We start from the raw sequence: 15,168 nt of genomic DNA on the forward strand, positions 1-15,168 counted from the left end.
CAGTACAGATAAAGAACTCGGTTACATTTAGGTAAAGTTTCCTCCATGTTATCTAGAATATTCATTATCCTTCCCATTGTTTCCACCATAGCTGCCATTTCCTTTAACATTATATTTTTTTTTCTCATTTCATTTCTTCTTGATACTTTTGTAGACTCCGTAATGTCTGGCCATTCTTTTCTCCAAGGCTCTCCTTGGATTCACAGGTTTGCAGAGTGACTATTCTTTTGGGTTTCTTCTTGGGCTTCTCTTAGTCCAGCATATTTCTTTGTTCTGCCTAGAATTTTCTTCTGTTCACTCATATCTCCACCCTCAGTTTCTGGATAGGAGATTTGACTTGGTTGAGACTCTGCTCCCTCTAATTCTCTGGGAGGGTTCTAGACCCCCATCTTCTCCAAGAATTCTTAGATTTTGCCTCATTCTCCAAAGCTTCAGTTGGAAGTTTGGTTCCTTTCTCTGTCTCCGTCTCCTTGAACAGTTCCCTACCCAGAGTTGGCTCCATCCCTTGCTGTGAGCCTGATAGGCCCCAACCAAATGTTGTGGATTGTACTGGCTGTAGGCTTTCTGTAATACATCAGTGCTTTGCTTCCCAGGTACTTATGTTGCTGCTGTGGCTTAGGCTTGGGTCTGGGTTTTGTATTGCTTGAGTCATGGTCTAGGTGCTGGTCTGGGTCCTATCTGCTGCTGGGCCTCAGTTGAAATTGCTCGGGTACAGACTGGCCAAGCACTCTCTCATGGCCTGGGCATTAATTAGATCATACCTCCTTCCTGGGGACTATGCTACGTGCATCCTTTGGCTTTCACCTCTCCTGGCTTGTCTCTGCTCAGAGCTTATGTGCGATTCTGGCAATCTTTTTTGTGCAGTCCTGGCCTGGATAGAGGAGTTTATAGCTGTTTCTCTTTGGTTGTCTTTATCATTGTTCCTCCTGGTGCATTTTTAGAGCTTTGCTGGAGTGTTTGCAGGGAACTCTGAGCTCCTCTGTGTCCTAAAATGCTGCCGCATTCCCATAATTTGCCAGTCCTCCATTAGCCACAAATTTATTAAATTAAGCTTATAATTAAAGAGATTTAGGGATCATAGACACATTTAAATTCCTTAGGCTTCAGCTTCCCAATCTATAAAATGAGGAGTTGGACAAAATGGCCTTTTATCTTGAGATCTATAGTACTAGTTTACCTTCTGATTTGAAGTCCAGAAGCCACCTGCTGTAGCCATCAGCATTCTATAGACCCACAGCCATGAATGTTTTCACCAGAGGCAAGAATCATTAGGGATGCATTGTGATGGCAGCAAGAGGCCAGTCTGACCACAGGGACAATCAATGAAGGGGAGAGGGTGGTCTGAACTGGAGAGCTCAGAGAAACTCTCAAAGAGGTTAGAGAAATAGGCTGGCACCACGAAGAAAATGACACCATAACAGGGCCCTGGTGGGAGGGGAGAAGATCAATTGTGGGGCAACAAGAGTTGGACCAAGGGAAACCCTCAACCTGAATCATGGAGATGACAGTCATCATGGTAAAGAAGCACAATCTCCCATGAAGGAAACATATTCCCAATCCCACCTCACCCCCAGCAGCCACATCAGTGACCCTGAGATAAAGCACCATCTTGCCCTGTGCTGAGTAAGTCAAGCCAAGAAACATTTTTTAAACCCTTACCTTCCATCTTGTGCATTGGCTCCAAGGCAGAAGAGTGGTAAGGGCTAGGCAATGGGAGTAAAGTGACTTTCCCAGGGTCACACAGCTAGGAAGTGACTGAGGCCAAATTGGAACCCAGGACCTCCCATCTCTAGGCCTGGCTCTCAATCCACTGAGCTACCCAGCTGCCCCCCAAGAAGTATTTTTGAAGTGTTTACTAAGTGCCAGGGACTATGCTAAGAGCTAATATTACAAAACACAGTCTCTGGCCTCAAGGAACTTCTAGTTGAATTAGTTGAATGGAAGAGACCACATACAAACAAACAACTCTGTACATATGAGATATGGGCAGTGTAAATGGGAAGCAACCTGGGGGGGAGGCATTAGGAATTGGGAGAAGGGGCAAGGGAGGCCAGAAAAGGCCTCCCCTGTAGAAAGTGGAATTTAAGCCAAAATTTGAAGAAAGCTAGAGAAGCCAGCAAGTGGAAGATATGGAGGGAGAGAATGCAGGTCATGATGGACAGGCATGGGGGGAAAAGCACACAGTAAGGAGATGGAATACTATGTGTGATCAGCTGAAATGGGGTCACCATTCCTGTATTGCAGGGTACATGAAGGGGAGTAAAGAATAAAAAACCTGGAAAGGGAAGAAGGGGTCAGGTTATGAGGGACTTTAAAAACCAAAGATTTTGTATTTGATCCTGGAAGTAATAGGGAATCACTATGTTTTAGGACTTCTTCTTCTTCTTCTTCTTCTTCTTCTTCTTCTTCTTCTTCTTCTTCTGCTGTTGCTGCTGCTGCTGCTGCTGCTGCTGCTGCTGCTTTCTTCTTCTTCTTCATCATCTTCTTCTTTCTTCTTCCCTTCCATCTTAGAATTAATACTGTACATTCATTCCAAGGTAGAAGAGAGATAAGGGGCTAGGAAATGGGGTTTAAGTGACTTGTTCAGAATCATATATCTGAGGCCAGATTTGAACCCAGGACCTCCCACATCTAGGTTCTTAGTCCACTGATCCACCTAGTTGCTCTAACCCTTTTGAACACTCTTGTAGGAACTCCAGTAAAATAAGCCACATACCAGGTGTAGGACAGATCATAAGAAACCTGAATGGACAACTCAGCCAGAGACATGGGAAATCTGAGAATATAGAGTCAGCCATCAGAGTCAGTCATCAGAGGCAGCCAGTAACTTGAGTTAACATGTACCATGTTGAAAAATATGCCAGCTTTGTTCAAGGGTCCCAGGCACTGCCCTGCTCCCTTCTCTCAGGAGCCCTTCAGGTTTTTGCTCTTCTCTTCCACATTGTGATCAAGGAGGAGTAAACCCCAAAATAGCAGTCCTTCTACTTGGTTAGAGGAGTCCAGAGAAGGACAGAGCTCAACCATTATGGTACAGTGAAAACATCAATGACTCTGGAATCAGAAGACCTAGATTCAAACCCCATCTTTTACACCATCTGTGGGATCTTGGGCAAGACTTCCTGGACCTCAGTTTCCTCCACAGTAAAATGAGAGCTTTGAATTCAATGGCTTCAGAGACCCCTGCCAACTCTAGATAATTGATCCTGTGTAAGGCCAGTCATAGTCCTGTGTACGGAGAAGCTCTAAAATGGCAGACCCTGAACAGTCTGATTGGAGATGTTGCTGCCTTCCTCCTGGGGTTCGTGGTTTCCTCATCTATAAAACAGGGATGGTGCTGCTTACTGCCATTGCAAAGACTAAGGAAGCCACTGTATGCAGAACAATTTGCAAACCTGAATGCCCTATATAAAGTTAGCTGCAATTATTTTAATGTGAAACATCAAATCCTGGGATGAGCTAGCCTGCTGTGGCATGTGGGAGGAGGCCACAACTGGAGCCCATGGAAACCTTAGTTGCTTGGTAAAAGCTCTCCACTTAGGATGAGTCAGCCCAGGGGCCAGACAGGGTGAACAGGAGGAGAGGAACCTGAGAAGATGCAAAGATGGATCTGAGAGCACCACTGGCCACAGGATGAAGTCTAGATTTCTCCTCCACTTGGCACTGGTGGCCATAGTATGGCTCCGTCTCATCGCTTTGAGATGCATTCTCTGCCTCCGCTCCTGGCTCCCCTGCACCTACTGCACTCCTTTCCCACCTCCCTGTTCTTGGTACCTTTGTCTAAGATATTAACCCCTTCCTCTCTGCCTCTCCAAACCCTCCTAGCCCTAATGTGGTAGAGTTTAGGACTTGGAATCAAGAGACATGAATTTGAATTTGAACCTTGGTTCAATTGCTTAAAACTAAGTGCACCTGAAAAAGACATTTTAACCTATCTATGCCTTGGTTTCTCCATGTGTAAAGTAAGGATAATGATGCTTGCTCTACCTGACTCACAGGGAGACAGTACTTTATAAAAAGAGAGCATTCTAAAAAGGAGAGTGATTAGGTTCTTCAAAGCTCAGTTTGATTTCACCTCTCCAGAGAGTCATTTCTGACTCCACCTCCTTCCTCTCCTGGCCACAGTGATCTCTCCTTTCCTGGAGCTCCTCCAGCCCTTAGAAACAATCCCAATCATTTTGACTCTGAATCATATGCTATAATGGGTTCATTATTTACTCATTCCCTGGACTTGAGGCTTGCCTCTCTCTGGAATTCTTAGCTCCCCAGGCAATCGAGTATTATCTTTTCTTTCTTTTCCTCTCTCTTCCTTGGCACCTTGAACAAACATCCACAGTAGGTGGCTATTAAAGGTTTGTTGAATGGTTGGATGAACATAGTAGGCTAGCTCTGCAGTCAGACTGGCAAAAGACCAAGATTCTAATACCTGCTCCACCCTTTCCTGTGTGACCTTGGGCAAGTCATTCTCCCTTTATGGCTTTTTTTGTTACTCTACCGAAAATAGCAGGGTATTAGAAAACCTGGTTAGATGATTGATAAGGGTCCTTCGAGCCCTGAACTTTTGTTTTTTTCTGGCCAAAGTAAGGAAGCTGAGCCAAAGCAGCCTTGGATATTGGGAAGAGAGCTGGACTTGGGAAACAAGACTTTCAAGTCCTGTTTCTATGACTTACTAATGATATGATTTATCCTCTCTGGACCTCAGTTCCTTCCTGGATGAAATGGGGACCTTGAACTCTGTTATCACCAAAGTCCCCTCCAGTTCTATGTTCTATGTTCTAAGATCTCTTCTAGCCTTGATAATTCTTTATTCTAAGATTCTCGCCAGATCTGATATTTTTCTTCTTAGCTCAAAGAGCCAGAGACTCTGTAAATTTGTGCTCTGCAGAACATTGTATCAGGGAAGGGTAGGACTGATTCTAGAACCACTGACAATTTGTTACCTTCACCTCTTCTGTAAAAGACAGGGAAATCCTCGGGCTTCACCAAATGTAGGCAATTCTTCCTCAAAAGACCTTGATCAGGTATCTTAGCCTAACCATGACTCTCCAGAGGCAAGAAGCAGCAGTTGGCTTATTAAACAGGATTTTAGAGGGCACATATTAAATTAAAGTATCTTGTTGGCTGCCTCCAATCTTAACTACACATAAACAGCTAAAAAAACACCAGAGCAGTCTCATTACAACCATTATAAAATATTAAAAAGACTTACACAATAAATTATTCACAGGCACCTAATGTTACGATGGCAGTTGACTTAGGATAAGAAGACAGAGGCGAAGTAAGCACCTGGAGATTGGGAACATAGAACATAGAACATTAGAACTCAGTTCTTTATGAACTAGACTTGGAACACAGAATACAAAATACAAAATTTAGAATACAAGATGTCAGAGCTAGGAGGGGATCTTAGAACACTATATATCAGAATAGTACAGAGGGCAGCTGGGTAGCTCAGTGGATTGAGAGCCAGGCCTAGAGACCAGAGGTCCTGGGTTCCAATCTGGCCTCAGACACTTCCTAGCTATGTGACCCTGGGCAAGTCACTTAACCCCTATTGCCTAGCCCTTACCGTTCTTCTGCCTTAGAACCAATACACAGTATTGATTCTAAGGTGAAAGGTAAGGGTTTTTAAAAAATGGCAGAGGTATTAGAACATAGCATGTCAGAACTGAAAGGGACCTTAGGATAGATAATAAGGGGTTCACATCTATGCAAGTTGGGCAGCTAGGTAGCATAGTGGATAGAGTATGGGATTTAGATTTGGGAGTACCTAGGTTCAAATCAAATACTTAGCAGCTCTGTCATCCTGGGCAAAATACTTAACCTCTCAATTTCTCAGTTTTCTTGCCTGTAAAAAGGGGATAATAAGAACACAAGAAAGAGGACTCACATTTTTGAAACGTTTATTGTTTATAAAATGCTTTCCTCACAAAATGATCCTTTGAGTATTATTCTCATTTTACATGTGAGGAAACTAAGATTCAGGTGAAATAATTTTACCCTGGAAACAGAATTTATAATCATTGGAATCTGGATTCAAACTCCAAATCCAGTCCTCATTTCTTTTAATTTTCTTTTTAAACCATTATCTTCCATCTTAGAATCAACACTGTTCATTGGTTCTAAGGCAGAAGAGTGGTAAGGACTAGACAACGGGGATTAAATGACTTTCCAGGGTCACATTGTTAGAAAGTGCCTGTGGTCATATTTGAACCCAGGACCTTCCATCTCTGGGCCTGGTTCTCAATCCACTGAACTCAATCCATTTAGCTGCCCTCTCAAGCACTCTTTTCATGATAACCTGCAGCTTCTAGAATACACATTATCAAAGCTGGGAGGGATTTTCCAGACCATCCTTGATCTCCAAAAGCCATGTGGTACATTTCAACATCTTTATAAGACTCGACACTGAGCACCAGCGAGGGGGAGTCTGGTTTGCTCCAGGCCACAGCGATTTTGGAGCAAAACCAGAACCGAAGTCCTGGGATCTTGCACCTCTGAGCATCCCACATCTAGCACCAGGAGAGTCTTCTCCAGATCTCTTTTTCTTGCCAGAGATGCAGAGTGGGCCACAGTTCTTAGGCAATGATGGCCTTGGCCATTGTTTTGACAGGAGCCCCATGGTGCTGCTCCATGGATTCTGACGTGAAGGGAATGCGAATCATGAGATTAACCAGGGTGCTTATCCTGAGGCTTGTGCTCAGGCAGCTCCGGGGACAGGGCTCTGAAGGGAAGGTGGCCAGGGGAGCAGTGGCTGTTTCTGCAGCCCTAGGATTGAGCTGGCAGAGGCGAGAGGGGGTGGCAGCCCCATCGTAAATGTCATTTCTGTAATTACTCCAACAATTATTGTCATCCAGCAGCGGCAGCTGATCTGTCAGAGCACTAGAGGAACAATTAGCCCCAGGGCATGTGGCGGGGCTTGTTCCAAACTCTAAATGGGATGAGTATCAGGGAAATCAACTTGTCAGCCAGGCAGGAGCAAGAGCATGGAGTGGTGGATAGAACCCTGCGTTTCGAGTCAGTGGGTACAACTTTGCTCTATAATACCTATGTGACCTTGGACAAGTCCCTTCCCTTCTCTTGGCCTCAGTTTCCTCATCTGCATTTGGGGAGAAGACTACATTATCTGTAAGACTCATTCCAGATCTAAATGGTCCAAAAAATTTACCAGGAGCCAATTCGCTACCTTTCAGCACCTTGAACAAAGGACACCTCCCCATTACTCCCACACCCATCCTCACCTCCCACAACTCTGTAGCATTAAGAGTTAAAAAGGGGACGGCTAGGTGGTTCAGTGGATTGAGAGCCAGGCTTAGAGACAGGAGGTCCTGGGTTCAAATTTGATCTCAGACATGTCCTAACTGTGTGACCTTGGGCAAGTCACTTAATCCTCATTGCCTAGTCTTTACCACTCTTCTGTCTTGGAACCAATATATAAGTATTTTTTCTAAGACAGAAGGCAAGGGTTTAAAAGAAAAGAAGAAAGTGAAATTCTACTGAAATTCCAGAATATTCAAAGTAGAAGGGCTCTTGGAATGTAGAATATAAAATTTCAGCACTGGAGGGAACCTTGGGATATAGAACATCAGAGCTGGGAAGACAAAATATAGAACATTAGAACTGTGAGGTTTCTTAGAACACAGGTTGTTAAATCTGGGAGATACATAAGATATAGCATCTTAGACCTGGAAAAAGACTTTCAAACACAGAATTTTAGTCGAGTGGGCCCTTAGAACGTAGAACATAGATTTTCAAAGCTGAGAGGGATAAGAGATAATCTAATTCAATTCTCTCTTTTTCAGTTATGAAAACTGAGTCCAAGATAAGAGAAGTAATCTGAAGGAATGATACATAAATGACTCTTATAGCCTACTTGCTGTTCTCTAGGAGAGCTTTGAATAGGTGGATTCCACTTCATAGATCTTGATCTTTGGGTCTCAGAGATGGGGTGAGTGGATAATGAATGGCAGGGTAGCAAACCAGAACCTTCAGCTAAGGATAGCTCACAGAAATAGGCCAGGAAGCCTGAACCAGGGGAAGCTAAGAAAATGCTGGTGATGACAGGAAAAGTCTAGAAGCTGTGTCCCTGGAAGCTGAGAGAGGGGTCAGAAGAGTTAGTAAGTGTAGTATAGTGGAAAGAGCTAAATGGTCCAAGAACCTAGGTTCAAATCCTGGTCTGACTCCTTCCTACCTGTATGACTCTTTGCAAGTTACTCAATCTTTCTGGATCTCATACTCTAATCTGATCAGTTTAAGGCTGTCCTTTCTAGTTCTAAATACATATCCCTACATGAATGGGGTTCCTTAAGTAAGTGTTACAATGAATAAAATGCTGCAGCTGGAGTCAGGGAGACCTGAGTTAAAAATCAGACTTCAGGCTGTGTGACCTTAGGAAGTCACTTAACCTCTGTCTTCCTCAGTTTCCTCAACAGGAATAACAAGAGTTCCTATCTCACAGGATTATTGTGAGGATTAAATGAGATATTTGGAAAGTGTTTAGCACAGTGCCTGGCACATAGTAGGCATTTAATAAATGCTTTTCTCCCTTTCTAAAAAAGTGAGAGAACACATAGGTAGTGAATGCCAAGACCAGGCACAGGATCACCATTCTGTGACCAGACACATACATAGGATCACAGACTTAGAGTTCGAAGAGTTTATAGAGAGGCTCCAGTTCTTTCCTTTCACAGATGAGGAAACTGAGGTCTAATGAAATAAAGTGATTTACCCAAGGCTACTCTAACAGGAAGTAGCAGAGCTGGGAGGATTCAAATTCTCTTCCTTTTATTGTAATTCCAAGGCTCATTTTTGCCACACTGTTAAGTAACCTCTGGGGTCCTTTGTAACATTTAAAATTCTTTTTTACATTTCTGTTCCCTGGCCACCTGGCCCAGCTTCCAGGAGAGCTTGAAACTGAGATGATCTGAGCCCTGCTACTTTCCAAATTTTTGTTCTTTAAGCAAGCCTCTTTCATTCTCAGGGCCTTGATTTCCTCATCCATAAAATGAAAGGTTAGACCAAATGATAGCTTCCCCTTCCCCTTTCCTTCCCTTCCCTTCCCTTCCCTTCCCTTCCCTTCCCTTCCCTTCCCTTCCCTTCCCTTCCCTTTCCTTCCCTTCCCTTCCCTCTCCCTTCCCTTCCCTTCTCTTCCCTTCCCCTTCCCTTCCCCTTCCCTTCCCTTATACTATGTTCTGTATTCTACATTTCCTCTCAGCTCTAACATCTATGCCCTGTGTTTTAAAACTCCTCCTAATCTCTATTCTATGTTCTAGGATCTCTTCCAGCTCTGGCATTCCATGTTCCCTGACATTCTGTGTTGAAAGGGCTCTTTGTTCTCAAGCTATCTCATTATGACAATTCATGTTCTAAGATCTCTCCCAGCTCTGACATGAATGTTCCCATGTCCTTGGCAATCACCCAGCACAACCCCCAAGAAAAGTGACAAGCGGAAATGTGGCTTCCAGATTCTGCCCCCCCCCCCATTCTGCTTGCTGGAGCAGTGTGGGGGTTCCCGATGTATTTGATAGCAGCTCTGAGACAAAGGGCCATCACTGAGCAGAAAAGGTTCCGGAGCCTCTTTAAAAAATGAAACAAAACCCAAAGCAGCTGCCACTGCAGAGGGGGGACGCTGGAGTTGTTGTTAGCAGGTTTGAAGCATCTCCTGAGAGTTGCTGCTTCTCAGGCTCAGAGTCCTGTGTTTCTCCCTAGACTCACACTATGACATACTCACACATAGACCTCCCTGGGCCAAAATAAATCGCCTCCAGTTGTTCCTTGTGCCCAGACTCTCCAAGTCACTCCATGACCTCACCATGCATGCAAACACGCCCCCCCCTCCACTTCTCTTACCCCTCACACAAACAGGCACTGACAATCTGGAAAACAGACACACAAAAGGAAAAACCCACAGCCCAGCCTCTCCTTGCAGTGTCAGTGGGGCCGGGCAGCTGAGCCCTCTCCAGATTATGTAAAGGGCGTCACTGTCAGAGCAGGGAGCGCACCAACATAAAGAAGATGAAGAGGGAGCAGAAAGCTGCATGGCAGCTTCCAACATCTTCATAAGGCCCAGCTCCTGCAGAGACAAAGGAGAGCCATCTGAAAGGTTCCTGCGGGAGGCGAGGAAGGGAAAGGAGCTGCACATCCCGCCAGAAGCAGTTGTCCGGTCTTCCCTCCCTGCCGTCCCCATTAATGGTGGCCAGGATATTGCTAAGGCTGCCAAGTAGTGCAGGTGAACCTGCTCTGTCAAGGATTATTTGCCAAATGGCTCATACTAGTATCATGGAGCCCACGATTCAGGGAAGGGAGTGGAGTGGTGAGAGGATGGAGGGAAGGGAGAAGGAAGAAAAGGACCCTGACCATCCCCAGCCCCTTGGAGCCTGGTGGAGTGTTAGAAGGTTAAAATCTAGGTTGAAATCTAGCATCAGACCTTTTCTGGCTATCTAGCTGGCCTTGGACAAGTCACTTAACCTGTCTGCCTCAGTTTCCCTTCTGTCAAATGGGATAATAACAATATCTCCCAGGGTTATTTAGAGGACCAAATGAGATCATATTTGTAAAGCGCTTTGCAAACCATAAAGTACTATGTAAATGCTGACATTATTATTATGCAGAGAAGGTGCCAGCCTATATTGCTAGAGGAAGTCTCCCCTGATTCTAAAGCCAGAGCTCTTATTTGAGTCTCAGAGCAATATTTCAAGTGTAGCTCTCCGAGGTCAGTAGAACAACAAAAACGAATCCCAAAATTTACAAGTGGGGAAACTGAGGTACAGAGAAATCATCTTAGATCCTGGGCTTAATACTAGCTTGAATTTCTAGAGCCCCTTCAGTCTCATTAAATGCTTCCCTCACAACATCCTCTTGAGGTGTAAAGTGAGAAGGTCATTGTCCTCATAGCACAGATGAGGATACTAAAGTTCAGAGAAGTCCATTAAGTGACTTGTCCGGAATCGTACTCTAGAAAATGCCAGAGGGGAGACTTGAAACCACAATCTCCCTATTCTCAATCTGGTGATCTTTTCCAGTTGCCTGGCTCTACGGAAAACTGGGTTCTAGATCAGGTTTTTAATGAACTGAAAGACTCCTTCTGGAGTTGAAGGGCAAAGCCTGTGGCTAGATTTCAAGAGGTCTTGAACTTGAATGGGGAAAATATGACATCATTATTTTCAATACCTTCTAACTAAAATTTAGCATTATTTCCAAATGTGAATTTTAAAGCCACTCTTCTTAGAAGGGGTTCATGGGCTTAACCAGAGTACCAAAAGGTTCCATGATACACACACACACACACACACACACACACACACACACACACGTCCCCTACAAATCCCTATTCAAGACCTAGGTCTGCCATCGTGTGACTTTGGACAAGTCACTTAGTAAGCCTTTAATAAATGCATCTTGATTTATCAACTCAACCTCTCTTTGTGCCTCAGTGTCCCAAACTATAAGATGAAGTCAGACTAGAAAAGTCCCTTCCAGCTCTCAAACCTATGAGATACTAAACTCCCAAATCACCTTGTGTTCAGAAACTCTCCGAGTGGGGACTGTTAGGTCGTGTGAGCTCTGCCTGTCATAATCATGCTTCCTACATGACAGTCTTCACTTTCATTCTTGATCTGAATTAGCAATCAACTTCTGAGGTTTCACATATTTAAAAAAAAACCCAGACATCACCTCATGGGTGTCTCATCAGGTTCAGCCCTGGTCCTCCTGATTCATGCTGATGAGTTGTTACTGTGCTGGAAGTAGGAGGAAAGGGACTGGCGACCGGGGGTGGTCTGGGAGGACTTCAGTACTTCTGATAGCTGCAAGAGAATTGACAGTTGCTGATTATCTGAAGGACTGTCTCCTGGAAGATGGATTGGATCCGGAGGGTAGATCCAGGAGCAATAGGGGGAAATCACAAGGGAGTAGATATCACTCATGATAAGGAATACCTTCCTAACGATGAGAAAACCATCTCTGTGAACTAGGTTGCCTTGGGAGGTAATGAATTCCCCATTACAGGGGCAGCTAGGCAGTGCCGTGGAAAGAATACTGGGTCAGAAAGACCACTTCAGATGCTTAATAGCTGTGTGACCTTAAGCAGGTCACTTAACCTCAATCTGCCTCAGTTTCCTCAACTTTAGAATGAGGCTCTTAATAGCAGCTCCTTCCAAGTGCTGTTGTGAGGATCAAATGAGAGAATGTATGTAAAGTGCTTAATATAGTGCCTGTCACAAAGTAGGCTTAATAATGCCTGACTCCTTCCTTCCTTCTATCACTGAGGTCTTTATTCAGAAGCCGAGTTTTTGCTTGTCAGGAGAGATTCGTATGGGAATGGATTGGACTGGCTGATCACGGAGGTATCTTCCAGTTCCGGATGGATCTTTGAAGTGGTCTCCAATCTGGACAGAAAAGAAATAACTGTTTTAGGCAAGGTGGCTGCCATGGAAGAGACGAAATGCTTTAAAAAGCCTTAGAGGGGAGGATTTTAAGATGTTCCTTTTGTTCCCTCTAAATTTTCATTCATCTCTTTATAGATCTCCTTCTTATGTCAAGATCCTGGGACCTATGACCTGGTCCCACTCAAGAAAAGAGAGAACTCAGAGGGGACTGCAAAGAATCGAGCTATTGTTCATCTTGTGACAGAGTCGCCATACCCAGTCCTTTAGTGTTCTCTGTGCCTGAGATCTCAGGCAACTCATGACAGAGACAAACTCAGAAGATTCCTCAGGGACATCTCCACACTCCCACACACTGCCTCCCCACTCCCCAAAATAAAGACACCCCAAGGAAAGCATCTCAGAAACGCTAGACTGAAAAACAACCCTCGTTGGCCATGAAGAGGGATCATCGGGCTCATTCTCCCTCTTTCCTCTCATCCCCTGTTCCCTCCTTCACTCTTTTCCTTCCTCTTCCTCCCTGCCCCCTTCCCTCTTTCACCTCTATATGAAACAGTAAAATGGATCACACTGGAATGGCATCCCAGAGGTTCTGGCTCTTCCCACTTTTCTCTTTTGCCTGCAGGAATCCAACATAGGAGAAACCCCTGGACTCTCCTCAGGAACATTGACTTCCCACTCCTATGGCTTCCTCAGCATGGTAATAGCCCAGCCCTTTGCTAGACTGCTGCAGGGGTGACAAGGATGTGTAATTAGACCATCGACCAGCATTTATTGCATTCTTATTATGTGTCGGGTGTTACGTGAGGTGCTAGGGATGCAAAGGCAAGAGCGACAGCCCTGCCTTTAAGGAACTTATGTTCTACCTGGAGACACAATCACTTATGCATAGAAGGAATAGAAAAAAACAAAATGCAAGGTCATATGTTGGAGGCCAGGCAACAGTCGCTGAGAGAAAGCCTCGCGTGGAAGGGGATGCTTCACATACCTTTTTTCACTTTACTTCCTTCATGAGATTTTTTTAAACTCTTACCTTCTGTATTAGAATCGATATTAAGTATCGGTTCTAAGGCAGAAGAGCAGTAAAGGTTAGGTAACTGGGGTTAGTGACTTGCCCAGGGTCACACAGCTAGGAAGTGTCCACCTAGCTGCCCCAGCTTCATGAATTTTCTCTTGAATTTCTGATATGTGTCCTCTTTCACAACATCATGAATATGGAAATATGTATTGAATGATATCATTGAAATAGAACATATATTGCTTGTCACCTCAGGGAGGGGGTAGGGAGAGAATTTAGATTGCAAAATGTCAGAAAACAAATGTTTAAAACTGGTTTTGTATGCAATTGGGAAAAAACACAATAAAAAAAATCAGAGGGAAAAAAAAGGTGTTGCTTGAGCCAAATCTCGGAGGAAAATAGGGATTTGAAGAGTTGGAATCAGGAAGGGACTGCATTATGGGCAGAAGGGACAACTGTGCAAAAACAGGGATAGAAGATGGAATGTCATTGTGAGATATGGTTGGACCATAGAACGAAGAGGAGTAATATATAATAAGGCTGGAGAGGAAAGCCAGGACCAAGACATGAATCAATTAACAAACATTTATTAAATGTCTGTATGTAGGAGGCAGCTAGGTAGCTCAGTGGATTGAGACCCAGACCCAAAGAGCAGGAGGTCCTGAGTTCAAATCTGACCTCAGACGCTTCTTAGCTGGATGGCCCTGGGCAAGTCATTTATCCCCCAGTGAGTTACCCTTATCACTCTTCTGCCTTGAAACTGATTCTTGGTATTCTGAGACAGAAGGCAAAGGGTTAAAAAAAATGTAAGTGCCTGCATGTGACAGGCAGTGTGCCAAGTGGTGGGAACACAAAAACAAAATAATTTTTCTCAAAGAGTTTACATTCAACAATTTGAGAGCTTTGAACATGAATTTGCAATCTATAGACTGAAGAGCTTGGTTTCGCTCCTAGAGATGATAGAGGCCACTGGGTTGTTTTTGAAAACAAAGTTCCTGCCCTCAGAGAGTGTCCAGTTTGGCTGGAGAGTCTGATATTAAAAGAACCCAGACAGTAAGCACCGCCAGGGATTGGAGGAAGGAAAGGGTTTTTTGGGGCTAAAGTGGTCAAGAGACTTCCCAAAAGAAGCACCAGGAAGACCTGGAAGAACAAAGAGAGGGGCACTTAGTGAGGACAGGGAAGGGCATTTTAGTTGGGAAGAATGGCTTGAGCATGGATGTAACAATGAGCCCTGTGGATGTGGATGTTTGAGTGTCGAGGAGGGGCAAGAAGCCAGATCTCAACTTGGGCCAAGGGAAGTCTTAGATAAAATGGCAGACCTTCTGATTTTTTATCTGGAGTCAATTATACAATCAGAATTCAATGATGAAAAATGAAGTCATGAGGCGTGCCGATGGGATAGAACAGCAGACTGGTAAGAGACCTGGGTTCCATTCTTGGCTCTGATATTTCTTAAGTGTCAAACAAATGATCACAGGATTAAGAATTGCTGAAGACCTCAGAGATCATTCAGTCCAACTCTACCATTTGACAGAGTTTGAAACCGAAGACCAGGGAGTAGAGATGATTTACTCAAGATCACAGAGGGAGTGGGCAGCTGAGCCTGAATTCAAACTTGTCACTTGGCTGAGGATAGTTTAGTGAACTAGAAAAACAAATGAACAAAAAAAAATCCCTGCAACTGGAACTAGGAGACCTGGGTTCTAGTCCTGACCCCTCACAATTGAGCTCTATCCACTGTTACAACACTGTTACAACTTCTGAAAAATT

Source organism: Gracilinanus agilis, chromosome 1 (genome assembly GCF_016433145.1).
Source record: "Gracilinanus agilis isolate LMUSP501 chromosome 1, AgileGrace, whole genome shotgun sequence".
Classification (NCBI taxonomy): domain Eukaryota; kingdom Metazoa; phylum Chordata; class Mammalia; order Didelphimorphia; family Didelphidae; genus Gracilinanus; species Gracilinanus agilis.